Raw genomic sequence first — 9208 nt, forward strand, 5'->3', positions numbered from 1 at the left:
TGCCCTCGGGTCCGTCACGACAGGCCAAACCCCTCAGGTGCCCGCGTCCTCACTGTGCCAGCATTGACGCCCACAAAGCCCAAACAGCTGCTAGTTCCTACCCAGTAGGACTCTAAAGAGGTTGTCAGATCATGTGACTGATCACATGGTACAAAGTACTGCCGGAAACCGGAGACTGAAATGAGTGGAAATGCATTGAACTGATAGCGCGCCGGTGTCCGTTCGGGAGGGGGGATGTGTCTCTGGCGTCCGCTCGGTGTGTCTCTGGCTGTCACTGGCGTCTGCCCGGTGTGTGTGTCCGTCTGTCTGTGGCGTCCGCTCGGTGTGTCTGCCTGTCTGTCTGCCTGTCTGTCTGTCTCTGCTCGGTGTGTCTGTCTGTCTCTGGCGCCCGCTCGGTGACTGACACTTGCACAATGTGTACTGTATACGAGAATATAATATATAATAATAAAGCAACAGCCACGTTTCATATTAGAATTGCTCACGGATATGTAAATGCACATAACATGGAATGCACTTGGAACTGAAATTAAAATCCGTTTTTCTCTTAATATGTTTAAAGCGTTTTCTTCTTTATAAAAGCGTCTCTATCGCACTCTGCCGCCACTGTGTGTTTAACAGCCATGCACAGGGTACAATATCCAAGAAAGGCTGCATTGGCCACGCAGGGTTAAGATCCTATAAATCCAGGATGGGTGGAAGAAAACTTATAAAAAGGCAAATTGGTACCCAAGAACAACACAATATTATTGTCATAAATATATATATAAACGGGTAAATTATACTGCGTGAGAGAAAAAAATTCTAATCGACAATGTTGAATCGATTTTATGGAATATAAAATTAGGGTTTTTTCAGAGCAAATGCTCTGAAAAATACACTTCGTCTTATAATCAGACCTTGATTAGTGGTTGGATAATAATACAGCGCTGCAGGGGACCCGGATCCTCCTCTCTGACAGCCGGCAGGTGTCTGTGCGATGCGCGCAGACATCCTCCACTACTGTCGTCGACTTCCGCCCGGGCTTCTATGATGGAGCACCAGTGTGACATGACCATATAAGGGGTAAAAGGCATATTTGGGGGGCAGAGGGGCATATCTGGGGTCAGAGTGGCATATAGGAGGTTATAAGGCATGTCAGGGGGGCACAGTGGAATATCAGGGGATATAAGGCATATATCTATATCTGGGGGAATAATGCATAATGCATCTTCCTGATTTCTCTAAATTAAAGCTGCTGTTCTACTTAGACATTTTCCCCAACTATATAAATATAACTATATACATTCTCTAAATACTTATATTATTATGTACTACTATAATTTACATGTTAAATAAACATTTTCTTGTTTTAGTATAATATACCGTTTGTAGTTTATTGTTGAAATGTAGTTATTTCACCAAAATAAATTGTGTTCTGTGCTCATAAACAAGGTGGAAAACAAATAGGACAGAAGCACACAGGGACTGATATGAAACAAGTAAACTAAAACTTTTATCATTAATACATTTTTATTGCATTAAAAAGAAAGCTTAGCAGTCCAGCATAACTGCTACTTTGCAAGGCTATTGAATTCCACATGACTGTTTACAGCATTGATAGGTTTATGATGTCACTGTGACACACCCATTTCCCACTACAGTTTTGGCATGGTGGTGCATCATCTCCATGGTAACAGGTCAATTGTTGTGTCATAGCTTTGTGATGTCACACATTCTAAGTGTATGCATTAGGGGATCACGAGCCCAGACAATCACTCTATTACTGAGAGCAGCGATTGTAGGTCACGTTTGGACCAACTGACTTATTCTGAGTTATTAACCCAGAAATTCTAGCTTACAAGCCAATCTTTTGTAGCAACTCCCTGTAGTTGTTATACTGCAGGACTATTGCTATTACTCATCTGTTGCGCATCCACTCCTCATCTCATTGTAACGGGTATGTTAGGGATTTTTGTTTCATTTTACTAATGGATAAAAACACCTAAATCACTCATAACATCAAACAAGGAGCATACACCCCGTGCACCATTAAGGGACAGGGTTATTGTACGAGTTTTTCCTATTTCTTTCTTTAACAGTTATTTCTGTTTTTCAATGTTAGTCTACCCACTCAAATTATATATACATTTTGGGGGGCAAGTAGGGATTACCGTTTGTCTGTAGCTTCTTGTCGAAGCTGTAGTCATTAAACCAAAATACATTGTGTTCTGGGTTCATAAACAAGATGGACAACAAATAGGACAGAAGCACACAGGGACTGATATGAAACAAGTAAACTTAAACTTTCATCATTAATACCTTTTCATTGCATTAAAAAGAAAGCTTAGCAAGCCAGCATAACTGCTACTTTGCAAGGCTATTGAATTCCACATGACTGTTTACATCATCACCATGGTAACTGGTCAATTGTTGTGTCATAGCTTTGTGATGTCACACATTCTAAGTGTATACATTAAGGGATCACGAGCCCAGACAATCACTCTATTACTGAGAGTAGCGATAGTAGGTCACGTTTGGACAAACTGACTTATTCTGAGTTATAAACACAGAAATTCTAGCTTACAAGCCAATCTTTTGTAGCAAATCCCTGTAGTTGTTATACTGCAGGACTATTGCTATTACTCATCTGTTGCGCATCCACTCCTCATCTCATTGTAACGGGTATGTTAGGGATTTTTGTTTCATTTTACTAATGGATTAAAACACCAAAATCACTACACGACTTAAACAGCTATGTTCCCATTTCTCAGTTCGTGTACGCACATGAATTATATACATTTTTTTTGGACAAGTAGGGATTTTCTCAAAATTCATATTCATATATATGAAGCAATTTCTTTATGAAATAAAGTTTTATATATAAAAGATATATAAAATGAACAATTACCAAACATTTTATTGCTTAACATATCCCTAATTTACAAATCACCCTAGATTCCTGTTTCATTTTTTTTTAACACCTTCCTTTCCATATCTAAAACATTCCCTACTAAGTACCATACTAACCATATAAAATAAAAAAAAAATTAAATATAGTAAAAAAAACCCGTTCACAATCACTGAGAGCCGAGACAAAGGCAATGCTTGCAAGCATCACCTTTGTCTTTTGACTTTTTCCATGCATGTGATTGGCTGTAGCATGGAAGATCTGCCATTGATTGACGGCTCTGATCGGGGAGCCATCAGCAGCAGTGCCCCCCCCATGCTCTTGTTGATCTCGTTGATGTGGGAGCGATTTAACCGGTTATGTACCAGGTACATCATGAGTTCTGTGCTACCATCTTTTCATGACGTACATCATTGGTCACAAGGGAGTAAACCTAAAGCAATTTTATGTATATTATGTTGAAAGTTTCTTTTGTGTTAGTTTTCAGTAGAAACGATGTCTTCGTATTCTGTGAAATATGTCCGTCTCCGGAACGGACAAAATTTGTCCAATATTTTTGTTTTTGGAAATCCCATTCGTCTGTCTGGTTGCAAAGAAATAAACGCCCAGAAGAAACATCTGAGCTGCTGTAAAACTCATCGGCTCCGCTATTCACATGTAACAAAGTAACTTTAACATGAAGCAGCAGCTGGAAATCTCTCTGTATAATGTGTTTGGTAGAGAAATATTCCTGCACATATTTATTATTATCATTATTATTATCTTTTATTTATATAGCGCCAGCAGTTTATGCAGCGCTTGATACAAGGGACATACTAAAACGAATGACAAAATGGAATGCCCATAGACTTTAATGGGGAGGAATGCCCATAGACTTTAATGGGGAGGAATGCCCATAGACTTTAATGGGGAGGAATGCCCATATACTTTAATGGGGAGGAATGCCCATAGACTTTAATGGGGAGGAATGCCCATAGACTTTAATGGGGAGGAATGCCCATAGACTTTAATGGGGAGGAATGCCCATAGACTTTAATGGGGAGGAATGCCCATAGACTATAATGGGGAGGAATGCCCATAGACTATAATGGGGAGGGATGCCCATAGACTATAATGGGGAGGAATGCCCATAGACTATAATGGGGAGGAATGCCCATAGACTATAATGGGGAGGAATGCCCATAGACTATAATGGGGAGGAATGCCCATAGACTTTAATGGGGAGGAATGCCCATAGACTTTAATGGGGAGAAATGCCTATTGACTATAATGGAAGGTAAAAGAATAATTGATTTTGAATTTAAAACATATCATTTAGATCTTTGGCACACATTCTCCCCTAGCACAGACACAGGATCTAAAACTCAGATTATGTGGGATTATAGTGATTGAGTGAATGTGAATTGAGTGAATGCCCATAGGATATAATGGGAGAAAAATTAAACTTGTTTTTTAGAGAAAACCATCTTAAATATCATATAGAACTGTGTCATGTATACTCCCCTAGTACAGTTATAGGTTCTAAACCTCATATTAAGTGGAATTATAGCTGTGTTCTATGGAATGACAGGTGAATGACAGTATTGATGGAATGCCCATAGGATAATGTTATCTCTATGTTTAATGCTGTGACGGAACCCTCCATCACTGGGACTACTGGAGAAGCCTGACTGCCAGCCTCCTCCCTATTGACTATGGGCCCTGGGTTTGTAAAGACTTCTGTGGCTACCCCCAGCAGTATCATCTCATCACTTGCTGAGGGGATTATCTCCAGCAGACAGCCAGGATCTGCAACCAGGGAGTGACTGCCATTGTTTCAGTTTAATGTTGTATAAATCAGTCCCCCCCCCCATTGTATTGTTAATCTCGTGACTGCCCCTGTTGTCTCTGGGAGGCAGATTAAGGGGGGCGGTTTGTGTCCCAATATCTTATTTTATGTAAATGTGTGTTTTGATGGATATATCCAGCCCTGTGTGTCCAAAATAAATCAGTCTTCGTTTGGTTTTACCCTACACTGAGTCTCGGCGAGTGACTGGGGAACTGGGGAAAGTGTTGTCCCAGGCTAAGGGAGCACAAGACAGCGGAGGTAGTCGGTCGGACTAGCCAGCCCGTGACATTGGTGGCAAGCGGCGGGATTGCTTCTTAGTCTGAGGGACACTTACTTTCTACCGGGATTAACCGACAGGACGACAGACTTCGGTCGCCTTGACGAACACATGGATGTGGTATCAGAATTCCAGGGGCTGCTGCGGGTCATCCTCTCCTGCTACACCACTACTCTGCCTACAGAACAATACCAGAATCTGAGGCAACTGGTTCGACGGTCACTATGGCAGAGGGCTGTTATATGCCGGGGTCAGTGTCTTCCAAGCTCCGAACAAAAGATTAGAGACCAGCGGGAACTACGGATGTCATTCCCTTAGTGCAGAGAATTACATCACATGCCGTTTCCAGTATCTTAAGTTCTATTAAGGTTTGGGGACCAGGGCATTTTTATTTTTGTAACGGTTATAAGTTGCACCTGCAACCTGTAGCTTTCAACTGCTCGCAAAAATATATTTCTTTCCCCAGGTAACTAGAGTTAATAAATAATAGTTCCTTTTTTACACTTGAAGTATTACATTGCGTAGCCTATATTGGTGTTAATACAGGTATTTTATTTTTGTATCTCTCATGTGGTACATAGTTGGAATTAAAATTAATACTACTAAAATAGACTGTCCCAAACATGACATGTCGGAATGGAAATGTAGGTGTATTTTGGCTTTTATGAAATGTTTTGTGCATCTTGCTATAAACTTGTGCACCGAAAAATGCACCTGCCCCTTAAACCCGCCGCAACTGCGACCGGGTCCGCCACTCAAAGGGGCTCGGAAGCCCCCGCCAGGGCCGGCCTTACAGGTGTGCGTCCGCACAGGGTTTAAATTAAAACATCGGGGGGGGGTTGTTTTTTTGCAACCCCCAATACTTACTCCTCAGATCAGTGATTGATATTCGCTGAATATGCGCGGAATTCTTCTATTGTTTTATGTTAGTGTGTGTGCAGGCATGTTATGACTGTGTGTGCAGGCATGTTATGACTGTGTGTGTATGGGTATGATATTGTCTATGTGTGTTTCTCTGGGTATGATAGCATGCATTTGTGCTAGTTTAAGTGTCTGTGCATGTGTGTTAATGTATGGGCCTTGTTGTGTTAGTGTGAGTGTCTGTGTGTGTATTAGTGCTGATTGTCTGGTTGTGTTAGTGTCAGGGTGTGTGTTAATGTATGGGTCTGGTTGTGTTAGTGTGAATGTCTGGGTGTGTGTATTAGTGCTGATTGTCTGGTTGTGTTAGTGTCAGGGTGTGTGTTAATGTATGGGTCTGGTTGTGTTAGTGTGAATGTCTGGGTGTGTGTATTAGTGCTGATTGTCTGGTTGTGTTAGTATCTGGGTGTGTGTTAATGTATGGGTCTGGTGGTGTTAGTGTGAATGTCTGGGTGTGTGTGTATTAGTGGTGATTGTCTGGTTGTGTTAGTGTGAGTGCCTGGGTGTGTGTGCTTTAGTAAAAAGATTGTGAGGAGAACCGGTGTGCCCTAAAAATAGTGTGTGCTAAATAAGTAAATCTCTTAAAAATACTTCCCTTTTGTTTTCTCACAGCTGCCTCCTTAAAAACAACTCTCTCCAGGTGTTGTAAAGTATAGGTTCAATTTCAATAGGGGGCGCTCATGTAAGAAAAACAAACGAAACAACAATAGTGTAGACTGTTCAGTCAATACGGTGTTAATTATATTGCGTTAGTTGCACTCACAATAGTGCTGAAGATTTGTGTCTGTTTCTCATTCCCCTCTCATAGCAGCTTGTGAAAAAGGTAGTAAATGGTTGCAATCACGGGATCCAATGCACGTAAAATTATGTGCAAGGTGCGCTCAGGGAGGGGGGTAGGGGAAGCCCACGGTGTCCAGGATCTCTTCTCCAAATGTCATGGAATTTCAGGTCCAATCCCCCGAACGCTGTGATACAGTGCGGCAACTTCTTCCAGCCAGGGAGCGGGAAAACCACCCCCAAAGAATAATCAACTGCTGCTTATATTTAAAGATATAGGTTTATTACGGGAATATGCCTTTAAAATAATTTTATTTAAATTTTAAAAAAAAGTACTTTAAGATATATAAAATATAAATATGTAAACGTCAAACGATTCAGTGAAATAAAAAGTCTTTCCTCAACGCGTTTCGGCTTTAATGGCTTCCTCAGGAAAAAAGTATTTGATCGCTTCTTCCACTCTTTTTATGTGTGTTAATTCGTTGTATTTTCTTCTATATACGCTAGATGGCGGTGTAACGTTGTTTCCCAGAACATGAGGACGTGTTGTACGCACATGTACACTAGGTGGCGCTGTTACGTCATTCCACAATACGTGAGGACGTATTGGAGGCTGGATGTGCGTACTGCCGTCATTCTGTTTATACGCGTCCCCATAGAAACGGCTTCTCCTTCTCCGTAGGGCTGTCTCTTTTCTTGGTGTTGCATCATGTCCTAGTGTCCTGCTGTGCTGTGCAGTGCAGATGTTAAGAAATGACATTTGAAGACGGATTAACATGAACGCTAAGTATAAACGCTATAGGATGTAAACGTTTAAGGATGTGATTGCATTAAACGTGGATATATGAACTATAACTAAACATACTATGGGTTTTGTTTATACATAAATGTCTATATGAATCCACAGAAAAGAGAGCAATATGCCAAACAATAATACAAAATATGAAATATTGGAATTGTGTATAGTAAAAAGTAATATTGAAGAACCCATGAATGAATAAGTAGTCTGTGTCTATTTATTTCAAATGGGGGTTAGGATCCCTTAGGTGAAAGCGTGAATATCCAAGTTTATGTTCAAGCCTCCTTTTTTTATATGTTCCTAATTTAAAGATCCACTTAGTTTCCTTTCTTGAAATGTTTTCTGCACTATTCCCTCCTCTCCAATTTGGGGGTACAGTGTCTATTCCCATGATTCAAAATTGATTAATTGAGAAAACAGGACATGAATTACAGTATCGCGGAACACCGTGTTTAATGCTTGAATTCATAATGTTCCCAAGATGTTCCTAAATTCTTCCTTTAAGTGGTCTGGTTGTTCTTCCCCCATACTGTGCACCACATGGACATTGTAATAAATAAATTACAGATTTGGTGGTGCAGGTGATGAATTTCTTAATTTCGTATGTAGTCCCTGTCCTATTACTGATAAAACTGTTTGTTTTCCTTGGTAGGTAGGTGCACATCTTGCACCTACCGCATGGGCAAAAAACAATGGGTTTCTTGCCCAGAAAGGTATTAAAATTAATTTCTGTTTTCTTTGTTGGGAGGAAAATGTTTTTCAAATTATTTGTTTTTTTTGTATACGATTTGAGGTTTTTCCGGTAAGAGGGGACCTAAAATGTCATCGCTCTTCAGGACATGCTAGTGTTTCCGCAATATCTTTTTAATGTGGTAAGCCTTAGTATTATATTCCTTAATGAATGAAAAACTGAAATCTTTCTTGTTCATATTATGTTCGGGCTTTCCTTTTAGTAGATGAGATCTGTCCATTTGTTCCACTTTCTGTTGACTTCTCGCTAATAACTCTATTGGATAGTGTTTCTCCCTAAATTTACTTTTAATATCTGTGGTGTGTTTTATAAAGTCCTGGTCCCGTGTACAGTTCCTCCTTATTCTCATCATCTGCCCCGTGGGGATGTTATCTAACCATGCTGGGTGATGACAGCTTGTGTAATCAATGAAACCATTGGCATCGGTAGCATTTTTATAATTTCTGGAGCATTGCCTTCTGTGAATAGTTCCACATCCAAGAATTCAACACTTTGCTTTAGTATGTTGAAAGTAAATTTTAGGTTGTATTGGTTCTGGTTGATGTATTCTATAAATTGATGTAATTTATCCAGTGTTCCCCTCCATATAATTAACACGTCATCGATATATCTCTTCCACTGCACCAGGTCTGCTTCAAATGGATTGTTGTGCCATATCTGTTCTGCTTCCCATTCGGCTACGAAAAGGTTGGCATAACACGGCACAAACCTGGCACCCATGGCTGTCCCACATAGATGACGGTAAAACTGGTGTTCAAACAAGAAATAGTTATATTTCAAAATAAAATCGATACATTCCAAAATGAAATCCTTCCGATGTGTTGCATGTTAACTCCATGTTTAATGCTATCTCAATGAGTAGTGTTATGTCCATGTTTAATGCTATGTCCATATTTAATGTTATCTCTATGTGTAATGTGTGACAGTGTAAACCCCAGGGAGATGCTTAGTGTGGCATTTGGGTACAG

The 9208-nt window shown here is 40.3% G+C and overlaps 1 long non-coding RNA gene across 1 annotated transcript; it reads left to right on the forward strand.

Moving 5' to 3' along the window:
* Window positions 1-7367: 7367 nt before the first annotated feature.
* Window positions 7368-8933, forward strand: LOC128475295 (uncharacterized). The gene is made up of 3 exons (XR_008346487.1): window positions 7368-7477; window positions 8283-8361; window positions 8868-8933. It is a non-coding gene; the product is annotated as an uncharacterized LOC128475295 (long non-coding RNA).
* The last annotated feature ends 275 nt before the right edge of the window (window positions 8934-9208 follow it).

This window comes from Spea bombifrons, chromosome 2 (assembly GCF_027358695.1).
Source record: "Spea bombifrons isolate aSpeBom1 chromosome 2, aSpeBom1.2.pri, whole genome shotgun sequence".
Lineage (NCBI taxonomy): Eukaryota > Metazoa > Chordata > Amphibia > Anura > Pelobatidae > Spea > Spea bombifrons.